General features: G+C 40.2%; 1 protein-coding gene across 2 annotated transcripts in view; it reads right to left on the reverse strand.

Moving 5' to 3' along the window:
* SETD3 (SET domain containing 3, actin N3(tau)-histidine methyltransferase) overlaps positions 1–16,157 on the reverse strand; it is a 63,009-nt gene that overhangs the window by 44,058 nt on the left and 2,794 nt on the right. The window contains exon 2 of one of the 2 annotated variants that reach the window (XM_075103878.1): positions 14,772–14,874. The exons of the other annotated variant lie outside the window; for it this stretch is intronic. The gene's annotated coding sequence lies outside the window, so the exon portion shown is untranslated. The remainder of the gene's footprint in view (positions 1–14,771; positions 14,875–16,157) is intronic. 2 annotated transcript variants of the gene reach the window in all.

Genomic DNA, 16,157 nt, shown 5'->3' on the forward strand with positions numbered 1-16,157 from the left:
ATAAAGTATGAGCCTGCTTCTCAACACAGCAATAAAGGGACAGGCTGTTTGCCAGCACATGCATGACAACAGAAGAACCAATATAAAATATAGCTGCCTGGCATGAAAAGAAAAATAAAACAAAAAAATCCTTCAGGACCGAGAAGAACTGCAGACTTCATAGATCTCTGAAGAGGCAGCAACACATTTCAGCAGAAAAGTTGTTTGGGCTTTTTTTTGTTGTTGTTGGGTTTTTTCTTTTTCAAGTTCACTTTTCTAGTTTTCTTCTGGTAAATATTTTTTAAGTACTATGCCTTGTTTCCTTTCAAATAAGGATTGTTGAAAATTCCTGAAAGCATTCTGCAGAAAGAGTACGCTGACAGCAATGATGAATAAGCTTGGTAACACACAACACGGCCACATTTCCAAATATAGTGTATCAGCTGGCTTGGCAAAAAGAATCATGCCAAAAATGGCAGGGAGGGGTGTAAATGATCCATCTCCCCCCTCTAATACTGCTATCAAAGAGCAGTTATATTGTGTCAGACTTTGAACTTACTTCCCCATCACACATAAATAATATTTTAATGAGGTGTAAAATATTCCCACTGAATTACAGCTTTAAGAAGTGAGCATGTTCACCTAACAGCTTTAGAAGGTAACCATAAGAAGTCTGTACAAAAATCCCAAAAGATGTACTAAAGAATTGCTACTAAGTGTGTGCATTTGGGGTTTTTTATTAAAAAAAACCAACAACCAAAAAAAACCAAAAAAACCCCAACACACAACACACCAAACCCACAACAATGAAAAACCCAAACCAACACAAACCCACAACAATAAAAAACCAAACAACCAAAAAACCCACGACTGCTTAAACATTTTATTTAAGAAAGCTATTACTTATGGTATTAGAGAGCTTGACCACATTTCCATATGGAAGCAATGCCAAGCTTGGATGATAAAATATGGATTTTCCCAAACAATATTTCAGAAAAAAATTAATCCGTTTAATGATTAATAACACCCCCAACTTTTTACATTCACATGACCACCTAGTTCACTGCAGCAGTATGTAGAGCTACAGTTAAGTTAGGAATTATAAAGATACCTACTTCTCATTCGCTGGGCAAAAATGCAGGCTTGCAACCTTTGTCACACCACTGTGACTACAATCATTGCACTAAGCAAACACCATATTAGTTTTTAAGTTTTATCTGTGTTAGTTTTAAAGAATTTACCCTACATGATGTAGAATATATGAAGTCTGATTTCTTCTGCATGTGTGCCTCCCTTTCTTACACATGCCTTTTCCAGTGCTCCCAGAACCTGTGCAGTGCTCTCAGTTACCGTCCTCGTCTCTTCCAGGACTCCACATTGCTTTCAGTTCCCTCCCTACATGACCTTACTAGCCAGGCAGCATCATCTTCTGCAGGTTTCGGTGTAACTGTGCATGTTGGGGAAAAACATCAGCAAACATGTTGACTGACTAATTAACAAGCCAAGCAGAGAAACTGTTCCCAACACAGCTTTTCCCCTAGTGCTTGGGCCGACTTATGCTTGAGTTCTCCCACTGTCAAATTTCATTAAAAGCATCCAGCAAGTTGATGGGTGAAGCAGGAAGAACTGCCCAGCAGACAGACCTGACAGGAGCCTATAAGCTTTATTTGCTTCAGCTGTAGCTTTTTACTTTAGAGTAGTAAATCAGCTTCTCAAATGTGCTGAGCTTTTTGACAATAACGACCACATTAGGAATTCCCACAGCAAGAGTTATCCGTTCAAGATTAACTTTGCTTCAAGGACTCAGTATATTTCCAATGCAGTATCTTAACATTGTGTCTTCTTTAATTCAGTTCCTTGCAGATGCTAATTACGTTATGTTCTCATTACATAATAGTTCCCACCCCACGCATCTTGGCATATACTAGCACAGAAGGTGAGGGGCGCGGATCTCAAATCATTATTAGAAGGACAGATATGGGTCGACAAGGGCAGACAAGGAGAAGACAAGGGAATTCTCAAGCCATGCAAAGAGCATGGAGAGGTGAGTATAGTAGGTGGTTGTGGGATATGTTCTTTGGCTGCGTTGAGAAGGAGGACAGATGAGTAGGATGTACACAAACCAGGCTTGCAAATTTTTTTTCTAAGCAATTTTCCCCTCTACTTCAGGGAGGGAAGTGTATCATCTCTTGTATCAACATATGTTGAGCACCCAGGGTCTTAAGGGAAAAGCTTAATGCTTGACAGGAGTTCTCCAATCTGTATGTAGGAGAACACAGTTTTACACTTGATATGACCAAGTTTACAGGGAATGTGATCTCCTACTTCCACTGATGAAGGTTTTTTCCCCCTCTCCTAAACTTGAATTTTATGACTGTGGGTAAAAAGATAAATACATTTTATAGCAAACAGAAAGCATGAAATCAAGAAGTGTAAGAACAGTGTGGGTGGAGGAAGAGATCTGTGATCTTTAAGAAAAATTCAGTTTATACATTTACAATGAACACTATGTTTGCTTGTGAAAACCACCTACATCATGTCACTTGGAAACCACATTAACACTCTCATCACTCCTAAGGTATTAACCGAGATGTTCCCACTAAATAAATGACTAATTAGTTACTGATTCAATCCCCCCCCCCTCCCCCCCCCAGCTCTCAATCTCTCACCTCTGCTGCACTCCACCCCGTCTTCTCACTATTAATTCTCCTCTCCCACCATTGCCCTTTCCTTTTTCTTCCATTTCTTCATTTCCTCTATAAACTTGCCCCAAAACCTCTAAATACAATGTCACTGCAGTTCACTCTGTGTACTTTCTTTCTCCAGCATGTTTCTGTTCTTCTATTTAAGTTGTACGCTCTTTTGGAAGTAGAAGCTCCTGTGATTACAGAGTACTTATAACAAGGCACCCTTGTTTTGTTTTTTGTTAACAGGATCTGAAGTATTGCCATAACACTGATGACACAGCTGTCAAAAATAACCTATTAAAAACACTAATAAGATTAATGATAGAAAACCCCATACTGTTTCCACTTAGGATTTCATTACACTTAAAATACAATGTAAATTTATGTTTCCCAAGAACTTGCTTAGCCATAACCCACACTATTTCGTTCTCTAAGAAGGATACACTTGCTCCTTGTGGCAAGATGCTGTACTCAGAAACAGTCCAATCTCAGCACGTCAAATACAGAGTGCCCTAGGTGGTTATGCTCTCCCAAAACAACTTGCACCCCTCAAATACAGTTCCTTCATGCTAGTTAGGAACCTGTAAACTCTCTCCTATAAAAACCTCCATGCTTAGGTTTTTCATCTGATCGAGTCAAGAATGCAGGCTCCAGCAGCAGCCCATGGCTCCAGACAAGCATATTCTGCAGGAAGAAGGAGATCCTGGCACACACATATATTGGTTACACACTGCAGTTTTCTTCCAGTTCCATCTTACAAGATTCTGCTTACCATTCCTCCCTCCTTTCCTTGTGTCTGCTTCCCAGATTCAAGACCCCACAAAGTCACAGGGCTTCTTCCTCAGTCTTCTTGATTAAACAACACCACATCCCCTAGTATCTTCCCATCTCTAAGGAACAGCACTGAGCACCATCCACACCATCTCCTGGAGGAACAGTGAGAACAGAAGTTGCTCTGCTCTGTTTCTTTTTAAAGTCTACAGTTTTCATCCTTGTCTTAGTCTTCTTTATTTCTCTTCTCCCCCAGCCTGTCCTTCACCAGACGAAAAGTAACAGTGACAGCAACCAAGAGCAGGTACTTGAAGAGCTACAGGAAAAGCACAACGGAGGGACTTTTCCCCACTATGTCTACCCAGCTTCTTGTGGCCCAAGCTGCAATGTAGAAAGCTTCCCTTCTTCATGAGGTTGTGAAGTTACCCAGGTCAGCTTCTCCTACTCCATACAGAATTTCAGTCTTACTTTCCTTTCAAAGACCTGATTTAGCCACATGACCCATTTGTAATGGGACTCCCCACATTTCAGGTAAAACAAATAAATAGGTTGTCCCTGTCACTTCTTAACAAGAACAGTCTTCCTGAGATAAGCTCTCTGCAAGCCTCATGTTTTTTGATTTAGGTACTCCTCCCCACACTTTTTATTTTCTTTTACGATCAGTTAGTAGATGGCTTTTATCCCATTCAGGAGGCAGGTACCTCTTACCTCTGTCTCCACTCTCTGGGCTCCTTGCTTCTCCCAAACATCTATTTTCTTCAAGAAATCTACCAAGCCAGTGGTTGTAAGTGTCACTGTTCCTTAAAGTAGGCACAGCGTCATATCAAAAGTACAATCATCTAAAATGAACTCGTTAAGAATAAATTCTTAAACACTGAATGAGCAAAAACAACCAGAGGGGGAAAAAAAACCACTATACTGAAAATGTTTCTTAAGTTTTCACTAATGAATAAAACTTAATGGCAAAAAAAAAAAAAACAAAAACATTAGAAAAGCATGCCTATATTCTTAATGCTTCCAAATGAATGCTTTATTTCTCTTCCTACAGGATGGGTTTGAGTACAGTTTCAGTATGTACATTTGTCACTACTTTAAAAACAGTTAATACCAACTAAGTACATCAAAAACATTGGGAGATAACATTTTTGCTTTTGTACTTACACAGAAAAATACAGTTCACGCAAAGCACCTGTTTTTCAACAAGATCCTAATTTTACTTACTAAACTGCTCAGCTGTAGAATTAAGGCAGATGTAAAATGCTTTATTTTTGTGAGAACACCGCTAACATGTTTTACTCTGGAAGAGCTGTTTGCTATGACCACGTAATCCCAAAAGCAACCCCTGCAACACATACCAGAAACTTTAGAAAAGGTTTGTCCCACAAAAGGAATGAGAATAGTTGTTAAGAGCTACCCTCCCAATGCTCACAGAAGAAAATTTCACCAAACGGTAAAGCCATAAATACAGAAACATTGATACTGCCCCAAATCTTTATTAGCCAGTATGTCATAACCATGCAAGACTTAAGAATTAGAAAGTTACTTTGGTTTTACCTATTATACTGTACAGATAGATCAGGAAATAACATACTACACAATGTTTAATTTCAAATGTTCATATCCTAAGGCATGAACTAGTAACTAAGTGCTACCTTTGCCTGTACTTCAACTGACTTGTAAACATCCAAAATAGCTCCCATGATGGCTTAACACAAGCTGTTCTACCTCCCATTGCAATGTGCCAACAACACTCAAAAATCACTTTAGTGCATCATTTCAGACAGTGACTGCTGGAACCACATTAACATGCTCACAAACTGTGTACCTACTTCACAAGGTAAATACAGGATAGTCACTAAAACTACTTTATGTAAACCTTAATATCAACAATGACTTATGTGATCAAGGACTAGGCCTTTTTATCACCATTTCCAGTTTTTTGCTTAGAGGCAGACTAAGTGACAACAGTAAGAAAATCAGTCATTGCAGGTAACTATGAAGGCATCAGTAAGAGCTAAAATTCAGCAATATTATGTTAATAGAGGTGTAACAAAACAGTAGAACACTCACTACATCACCGCAGAGTGAACAACTAAGAGCAGAAGTTCAGTCCCCATACAAGACAGCTGATGCGCTTTGAAATTTTGACAGAGCCTCAGATGCAATTAAAAACTTTAGGATGATGGTATCTAAGCACACATCATTTCAATGGGAATTGGTTTTTTAACCCAAAATGTATATTTCACATAGGTCACCCTTCACTGCAACTGCTTCTCAGTCACTAAGAATCATAACTTTAACCACCAAAAAAGAGGCTGCACCTCTTTGAAGTGGTGGAAAATCTACTGTTAACAGGAAGTTAACCCATTCCTCCATGTGTGGCTGGAAAAAAAAAGGGGGGGTGCATGTGTAACATCAGATATGTATTTTGTGTGTAAATTCTCTAGAATGCACAGAAAGTGCTGGATGCATATTGGATATGTATCACTATATATTACTGCATCTGCTTCACGTAACAGCTAGAGCAGAAGAAACAGCCTGGCTGAACAGCAAAAAAAAATGTCTTGGGTATCGCTGCATAGATTTTTTTTTTTTCCAAGTTCTTTTTTAATTGCATTATAGTCAATGGCATAAATAATGCAAAACTAGGCAATAACATATATTCCAATTAACTGGACTGTCTCCAAGGAAGAGATTTAAAGCTCAAGATGCTTAATGCCAAGGACTACTGTTTAATTGCAACAATAATTCCACCTAAGTGGAATGCCCTCAAGCAACCTAGTAGCAATTTCCACAGGGTCCACAATTATTTCTATGCACTGAAAAATTCTATCAATTCTGTTTATTTTTTGTCTTAACACCTTTGCTTACCTTCTGCTTTCTACAATTCTATTGCAACTCCAATAGGATTTACTATTGCTTGCTAGGCTGCTCCTTTCCAATCTGATAATTACGTAGGGCCATCATACTGACAACCCACACCTCCAATCATGGCATAGGCAGCAGATAGTCACAGTTTTGGGCCCTTCTAACGTAACTAATTCACATGTCAAAGTTTCTCCTCCAAGCAGCTACGTGATATAGATGTAACCACACATCAGATATGCCACATCCCTTTCATTCAAAAGGGACTTCCTACCCACAGTCCTCACAATACTTACAAGAAGTGACAAAAACCATCTTGCAAACCTCTCTAATGACAAGGAGGAAGGAAAGAGGATATCCACAGCAGAAAACAAGTTTCTACAAGCTTTAAGACCTGTTCTATGCTATGTGGCAGCATATGTGATTCTTGCCCTCAAAATGAATTTCATTATACATTCATGTCTTGTAACAATTTAAATTGGCTGAATGTTTCAGTACCACTGCTGGAACCAAAAAAAAGCCTAAGGACCTATATTTGGACACTGAATTGATACTACCCAATGTGCACAATTAAATTGTACTTGAAGTTATAAATATCTGAATTCAGCTAGAGTTTTGTGTTGTTTCCTGGAATACCCTGTCCTTACTGAAGAGAATTTAAGCAGTTTTAAAATAACCACTGTGTTTTCCTCTAGCTAAGAGTGAAGCACAGCTGTTCCACCAAGCTTCTGCCTACAGCAGATTAAGTCCCTAAAGGTGTGCTCAGAGATGGTACTGCTGGCACTTCACCCCAGCCAGCAGTGCGTAGGATCCCTTCAGACCACAAAGAACAAAACACACCCAAATGGTACAGAAGTGTCTATTCAATGCGTAATCAATGCCAAGGACTTCCAGGCCGCAGTCAGGTACTGCAGTACAAACTAGTGTGAACAAGGAAAAGATAAGAGCACGGAGAATTCCAGCAGGTATGTGTGCCTTTTCTTAACCTTTCTAGGACATGTGGGAATATCTATGCCAGTTAATGTGCTTGCTGTTAAATGATGTTATGTGCCTTGTACAATTCCGAAAGACACTGGACAGCTCATAATGAAAGAGGATTGGGTTCATGGTAGTAAGGAAATAAAAATAAGTTTGGAGTGGCACTCCACCTCCGTGAGAGCATGCTGCACTTTTTTCACACCCAGAGAGTACACCCGCTTGTGCCCCTGCTGTGGGTGCAGAGTGACATCAGCTAGTTGTATATAAAAAATATCACTGGTCATTTTTGGATATTAGAAATCAGCATTACTATCATTCATTCCTTATGTACCCATGTGAAGTTTGAAGAAAATTGAGCTCCTGGTTATATGGTAAGGACACACAATGGTTACCAATGTATAAATTGTAGCAGTGCACAGATTTACTGTGTTCCAAGTGATAAAAAGAGCACCTCCAGAGTATTTAACAGCTCAAAGGAAAAACTTTCCCAATAAAATTATTACAGACCTGCCCTGTAGCAGGTGATAACGATTAGGGGCATTCTTTGCTGGGGAACACTCACTGAAGAGATCACAGCCCTCAAGCCTAGTTACGGTTACACTTCAAGGTACTGTAATTTTAGTGTCCATGGAAAACACCCATGGCAGACCAAGCACTCAGCATTTCTAAATTCCAGAAGAATACTATTTTGACAGTTTGGAAAAGACTTTCTGACAACATTTAACTGCTATGCACTTGTAAATTAAAAAAAAAAAGAGAGAGTTTAAGCAGCTTCTGCTATGAATGCCCAGTAAGTGATGTAATTGAGAGCTTAATACCAGTTGGAAAGCCTTCCAAACCCGCTTGCCTTAAGCCCACTCCCTATCTAGGAGTTAAAGTGATGACCATTCTAGAAAGCATGACTAGGAGTTTCAGGCAAAGTATTGGCAGTTTTCTGATCTTTTTATTCTAGACCTTGAAAAATGAAGGAGCAGGTTCCTCCAGGCCCCTTATCATCTCCTGGCATTCATAGTTGGCAACTTGAGCCCTTAAGAGTCTCCTCCAAGTTTACTCAAACTAGTGACACTGCAGTGGTTTAAAATAAGAAAGCTTTCAACACAGGCATTTACTGGCCTGTCAGGAACACGAAAGATGCAGCAATATTAAGTGTAACTTGGCTTCACCCCTGAGCTTTCAGAAGTTTGATAAAGTAATAACCAAGTGTACAGACCACAAGGCACTGCAAACTGCCATCAGCTTCTCAGAATTTGAATACTCACAATTCAGAACTACTATGGTAGAACTGCTTGGTAGCACTTTTTTTTTTGTTCATTTGCAGGTGACAAAACAGATCAAAGCAGAAATTATTTTGAACATTTATTTTAGCACATGTAGAGTAAATGCACTGGCCCCCTCCAGTCCCAGAACACAGCCAGGAAGGCCACACCACTTTCTGAACATAGCCCTCTTCTCTGTATTAAGGGAGAGCGAATCAAAAGCATCTTTTCACAAGATAACTGCCTCAAGTATACTAATGCACTATTAACATGCCTGCTGAAAATCAGTTTTTCTACCCTGTCTTATTTTGATGCAAACCACTAGCCACATGACCAGCCTATCCCTCTGACCCTCAGGCAGGCCATGCACCAAAACCCAGAGTAGGGCTGACCAAACCCTACAAGTGATATTCCAAAGTATTCAGATAAGGACCTGCCACCACTTCTGCAGTCCCCCTATAAACCTCTAGGAAGCCTGAGTATTTCTTGCCCCTGACCCCTCCAAACTAAGACTTTAATGTTATTTCTAGCTACCAATATTCCTATTTTCTTGAGGCTGTCTCATGCCTGCACAGCCAGCATAGATAACTCACTTTCCTCAGGCTCCCATGGTTTAGACTTTCAACAGTCCCAGGACTCTGGAGAATCCAAGCAACTTCCAATCTCACCTTAGACCTGCATGGCTTCCTGTGCCACTGCAGGGAGCCACAGCTCAAGAAGCAGCCTGAAGGCCTGCTGCCGCAGCTACAGCCCCATCTCCTTCACCAGGAATACTGCTGTTTCTTCTTCTCCAGTAAAGGACTGTGAAGTGGACATTGCATTTATGAGCAAGCCACATCAGAAACACTTGCAAAATTAAATTTGTATCCATCAGCCCAGAATGGAAATTTTTTCCTACCTAATATAATCTCAAGAACAAGAGAAAAAGCAGCAGAATGACTCCTGACTAGAGTGGCTGGTAGTGTTAATATTCTGCTCCCCAGTCTTGTAGCTGTGTTTCCTGCTTCCACAAATAGAACCACTATCTACAAGTCTGGCAAATTTCTAGATAGAGAGATGACTTCTACTCTGACCAATTCCTCCTTACTGAACACAAAGGACAGAACAGAATATGAGCACGTGAGAAGACACTCCTGATATCTTGCTGCAGGTGATATTAGTAAATCCCTGCCTACCGGAGAAAAATGCATTATGGGGCAGTGGTACTTTCCAAAACCAGACTGCTCATGTCCTATGCCTTAGGCCAACACGTCGTTACTGTCAGGGTAGAAGTCTTCAGAAATGTGCTCAAACCAGCTTTCTGTTATTAGCCTGATCTGAAGTTTCCAAGACTTTTCTCTAAAGTTGTGTCTTTACAGAAGGTAAAACGTTCCTTGAAGTTGCACAGAATTTTGCTTTCTTCAAGTACAACAGTAAAACACCAGTAAAACAAATTAAAGCTGCATCACTACAGTAACTTCCCACATTCAAAGCAGGCATATACTGTACCTTTAAGACCAAGACCTTTGTTTACTAGAGTTTGCAAGTTTTCGGCCATTCATATCATTATATGAAACTCTGCACTATACCTCTACACCACTCACAGAGACCAGCTACAGGACACCACAAAATAAAGCGAGCAGTTATCACATTAGGCTACCATTTCATTTTTAGTTTTCTAAATGCCCAGAGTGCAATGGGACAGTTTTTTATACTCAGGCATCGATTCAAAGATTTAATAAGCCAGAGAAACAGGCTGTACAAACCAGGCATTCTACAGTGATAGAAGGAAATCACAACATTACCTGTCATTGTCCTGAAAGCAGGAATCCTACTTTTTAATAGAGCATTGGGAAATGCAGAAAATTGTAATTTAATGAACCCTTATAGAGCTCACCATTATTCACAAAGCATCAGCTAGGAACAAAGTGAGACATAACTTCTTGAATGCTGACTTTTAGAAAAAGGGGCAGAGAACAGATACCAATCTGAATCTGACAACCACATGAAAACCCAACGGTCATTTTCTGCAACTCTAAGCTTTACAGTTATATCGGCTTCTTCACTGTATCAGTACACAAAGCCTCTCAAATTGGTCTGACAACATCCATTTCACTTGCTCCTGACTGACAGAATCAGGTGCAGCATACTCCAGAGGGAATGGATGCTTCTCTATTTTAAGGAGAGTTAATATATTAATATGCTATCAATGCAACTCTGCTTAGCAAAGTAGAAGATTAAACATTGTTGCTGGTCATCCAAATTAGACAACCATTTTCTCTTCTTCACCAGTCAACCCTTGCTACTTTCTGCAAGTCTAAAAATACTATTCCAGCAAGCAAGGTTCCTCAAGGAAAGAAATTTATCCATACACAGCTCAGCTAACTGCCAAGACCCACTTTATTTGGGGAAGGCAGCTTCCAAATAAAAGACTACCCAGTAGGAAGATCATAGATACATCTACAACAGCCGCCAAATTTTAAGACATACCAGGAATATCCAAACCCAGGCAGTATTACCCTCCACAGTGAGCAGTAGTAGTTATAGAAGTGCTGCTGGCTTAGAGAGGTTAGCAACGGAATACCACAAAGACTGCTGAAATGGGTCAGTCTCATCAAGTTCCTGAATCCCAGCAGCTCTAGCCATGCCACCTGGAAGCTCACAGACCACCCAGATGCCACAGCCTGTGCAAGGCAATGAAGCATTGACTCAAAAGGCTGGGAGCCTATTTTGAAAAGTCAATTTTGTTTATGTAAAAAAAAACACCACACAAACAAAAAACTAAAAGAAACTCAAAGCCAAAAACCTAAAAACTGGACAAATGGGTCACAGGCTTTTAGATTCACACGGTAGCTATTTCCTAGTAACGTATTCAACAAAAAACAACCTATGCAGATGCATTAAAGAAATGCTTTTGTATCAAGGGTTCAACTGGTAGAACTTAATAAATTAAACTGTAAATAGGTGCAGGGCATCAAAGACTAGAAAAATCAATGTTTTATCACTGGTTTTGAAGAATTAAGAAGCCCAACTTTGTGAACACTGATATCAAGCTCTGTTCCATTCCACCAATAGTCAATGGAAGACCATATTGGTGACAATTCATTATATCCCAGTGAAAGTCTGGAAAACCAATTTTAAAAACAGAATAAGATGTAGTGCCTATCGAAGCAATAAAACAGAACTGTTTTGACAAACACTGAAATGCCACCTGTACAGGTATTAAAAATGTTAACAAAAATCATCCATATGCCTAAACAGAACACACTTATTTTGAAAACTTTTATCTAAAGGTAAATCATAGTATGTTGTTTGTTTTTTTTTTTAAAAAAAAGGTAACACCAAATGCTCTGACAAATCTTACATAGCTTCCCAGAACCAGAGATTTGATACAAGAGGATAATTCAGTATTTGCTAACTGGGGCATCTGTTCTTAGTCAGACAAAATATACTCTAGTGGCCTACTACTTTCACCTCTTCTAAGAGCATGCAATTGAAAACTGAAGCATGGAATGAAAGCTATTCTCCTACTACTCCATCATATTTTAAGAACTGTAAAGAGGTGATACATTCAATGATCACTTCCTCCAAGTTCAGGAAAGTCCATCCCTATGTGCAGGATGTCGAGCAAAGGTGGCAGGAGGCCTGCATGAATGAATAAGATGCTCCTGACAAAACTCAAACACAGAAACAGAAGAGGTGGAAGCAGGGCCAGATGACCCAGGTGGAAGAAAGACACTGTTTGAGCATGCAGGGATGGGGTTAGGAAAGCTGAAGTCCACTTGGAGTTTAATCTGGCAAGGGACATGAAGTAGGGCAAGACAGTAAAAATGGCTTCTACAGGAGCTAAAGGAAGGCAAGACTAGGCAGGGTGTGAGCCTGCTGCTGAATGGGGCAGGGGACCTGGTGACAAATGACACCATTACAAACAACACAGGGGAGGGAAGAAAAAAAAAAAAAGACAGACTTTGTTACTCCATGCCTTCTTCACTGGTAAGACCTGCCTTCAGTAATCCCAGGCCCTGTGACCTGGTGTAAGGAAGTCCTATCCTTGCAGAAAGAACATCAGGAAAATAAACATTTAAACTTAGAGGGAAAAAGAAAAAAATCAAACCAAAGAAACCTAAACGAACCAACACACACATAAGAAAACCCCAAACCAACCAACCAACCTACAGAATCTCACATTGGAAGGGACTGCTGGAGGTCGACCTCTCCAACCACCCTGTTCAAGCAGGGCCACCTAGAGCCAGCTGCCCAGGACCATGTCCAGATGGCTTTTGAATATCTCAGATAATGGAGACTCAGTCATCAGCCAGTGCTCAGTCACCTTCACAGTAAAGTGTTTCCTGACGTTCAGAAGGAAATCCCTCTGTTTCAGTTCATGCCCATTGCTTCTTGTCTTGTCTCTGGGCACCACTGAGAAGAACCTGGCTCTGCCTTCTCTGCACCCTCCCTTCAGGTATTTATACACACTGAGGAGATCCTGCTGAGCCTTCTTTTTTCTAGGCTGAACAGTCCCAGCTCTCTCAGCCTTTCTTCATATGAAAAAAGTCCCTTTATCATCTTAGTGGCCCTTCATCAGACTCTCTCCAGTAGCTCCATCTCTCTTGTACAGGGGAGCCCAGAACTGGGCACAGTACTCCAGGTAAGGCCACACCAGTGCTGAGTGGAGGGAAGCTGCTGAAGTAAGTAAATTTGGAAACCATTCCCAGACATATGAAGGGCAAGGTGATTGGAATAGTCAGCATGGATTTATGAAGGGGAAGTCATGCCTGACCAACCTGCTAACTTTCATGGCAGAACAGTAGATGTTTTAATAAGGCTTTTGACACTGTGCACCATCCCAGCCTCATGGACAAGCTGATGAAGTACCAACTAAGTGAACAGTGAGGTGGACTGAAAACTGGCTGCACTGCTGGCTTCAAGAGGTTGTGATGAATGGCACGAAGTCTAGCTGGAGGCCAGTCACAGTGGTGTACCCCAGCGATTAATACTGGGACCAACACTGTTTAGCATATTCACTGATGACTTGGACAATGCGACAGAATATACACACAGATTCATGAATTATATAATTGCAGACACTAAGACACTATTCACTTTAATTACCTGGAAGAAGATCTGCAAAACTAGATCTTTCAGAAGTCCCTGTCAGAAATATTTAAATACAAAAGACCTTAAACCCAAAAGCTCCTTCTCTCAGTACTTGAAGTCATTATGTGGCTACATCTATAAACTGTGTCATCAAGTAAAGATGACCAAATATCTCCAAGAGTGGCCACAAAGACAATTAATCCAACCACCCAGAGGGCCTGGCAGAGGCAGGAAACAGCCTGCACCTCATGCTTGATTGCCACCATCCCCTCCTTGCAAAGTAACTCATATTCCCTTAAGTTATCATCAGTATGGGCACACTGAGCATGACCCAGCACACGGGAGGTACTGGACCATCACCACAGGTTCCATGGAAGTGGAAACCCACACATTACATCCTCTTCCCACTGCACTAAACCAACACTGTGTGAAAACTTCAGGTGCTAGTGCTATAAAGCATTAAAGACAAAGGAAGATTCTGCTATTTCTCTTAACTACTTGCTAAGAAATACAGGCAGCATCTGCAATGTAACAGACTTAGTTTTACTGAGATCTGCATAATTCCATCACTGTATATCATACCCTAAGTTATATACAAATATATATAAAAGGCAAAACCTAAAAATTGACCCACATGCAAAAGGCCAGGGTCAGACTGCTAACACAAGAGCCCCAGAGATGGACTCTGCTTCCTTCAGTGGAGGTTGATCACACTTTTAACAGAAACAACTGAAAAGCAGCTTATTAAAACTGGTACAGTTTACAGTCCATCTTTAGCTACAAAGACAATTTTGGCCTATGTTAACACCCTGGCTGAAAACCATGGTGGATCAAGCACTGCTGTTCAGGCACTTCCAGCACAGGTCAGTCAACTCCTTCAGAGATATTGGGAAGACATCCAAGAATAAAACAAAACGGGAAGCAGACTAATCTGTAATCCCCTAATATTTAATATAACAACCTTTAACTGTGGGCTCAAAAAATTCTTCTGAAAAGCAAAAGAAATCTCTCAAACTAGAAGTGATATTCTACTTTGATTCTTAATAGGGTATTAGCAGCTGCAGTCTCAGAAACATGCCTTTTCCTTTATGTCTGCCTTATGTATTACTTAGATGTGGCCAGCTCCAGAGCATGTAAACACCTGTTTGCTTGTACTCACTGGAGATAAAACTGATCTCAAGCGCAGTCATTCACACCTCGGCATGCTTCAGCCCAGGCTAGAAAGACAGGTGGAATCTTCCCTGCAGGTCTTCTGCTCTAACCTGGTAACAAATCCCAGAATTGAAACACAAGGCTAATTGTTCTTTACTTCAAAGAAAGAAAAAGCATTAGCAGACTTGCTGAACAGTATGGCAAGTGGTAAAGGACAGACAGGGTAGATGGAGCAACTGGAATCGTAATTTAGTGGAAGAGGTGCAGGGAAGAGCCAATGTAGGGCAGAGTAGCTAAAAACAGAAAAAGGGAGCAAAGAAGGTTACAGTAGAGGAAGGGCAACAGCAAGAATGCAAAGCAATGCTAAAACCCTTGGGAACTGAACTTACCTTTTAATTACTATAACACAAGCCTCTTCAAAGTCTAGCTCCAAAGGCACAAGACTAAAGCCAGACAACACTGGCTAAAATGGGGCATTTTTACAGTACAATGAATTCCTAGTGTACTTTATTTAGATTTGAGGTGTCCTTTCTCATATATTAGTATCCTTGGTTAAAACATTATTAAACACCTAAAACGAGGCCTAGGAAGCTGAAGTGTCTCTAGTAAATTAGCTGGCAAAGGATGGCCAGAATTAAATTAATAATCCCTCGTTTGCTATAAAGGTTTGCCAGCATTAGCACAAGTCTAAAGCATCTGGAGAAGAGGGAAGATTGAAGCACTGCTGTATATACTGCATGCATCTACCCTACAAAGAACAAAATTAATCCCATTTTAGTTTCAGGTTTAGGAAAGAATGATGATATATAAATATTACTGTGATACTGAGAATAAGCCACTCTGCAGAATATCATCAAAAGAGGTTACTAAAATCAGCTGTATGTTTATTTGATGCACTTAAACCACCAACTCCAACAAACTTAGCTAATTGTTGGGAAGCAACTTCCAAAGATATTTAGTCTTACAGTTTCAATTCAAGAGAACATGTCTTGAAATATCCTGACTTGGGATGCTCAAGATACTCTGCAATCTACCAACAATTAAGTAAGTACTGCCAGTTTGACATTCTCCTAGCCTCCCCCCCCCATTACAGTTGAACCTAGTTAGACACTAAATACAAGGCTGCCTCATAAATTAAATATAAACTTCTGGTAAGCAATTATTAATTTGAAGGTAACACAAAATGCTAAAGGGCAAAGAAAAATGGCTACATCCAAGACAACATCCCAAAGAACAGTATTTCATAAATATTATCACTTGTATCAGCTTGCCAATTCTGAGCTATTATATTAATAGCTATAGGATTGTTCCTATGTCCCCCCACCTTCCATTAAAGCTTTCTTAGGCAGAAGGAGCGCTTCTTACTATAAACACCTCACTGATCTTCTAGGGA

This window comes from Phalacrocorax aristotelis, chromosome 9 (genome assembly GCF_949628215.1).
Source record: "Phalacrocorax aristotelis chromosome 9, bGulAri2.1, whole genome shotgun sequence".
NCBI classification, from domain to species: domain Eukaryota; kingdom Metazoa; phylum Chordata; class Aves; order Suliformes; family Phalacrocoracidae; genus Phalacrocorax; species Phalacrocorax aristotelis.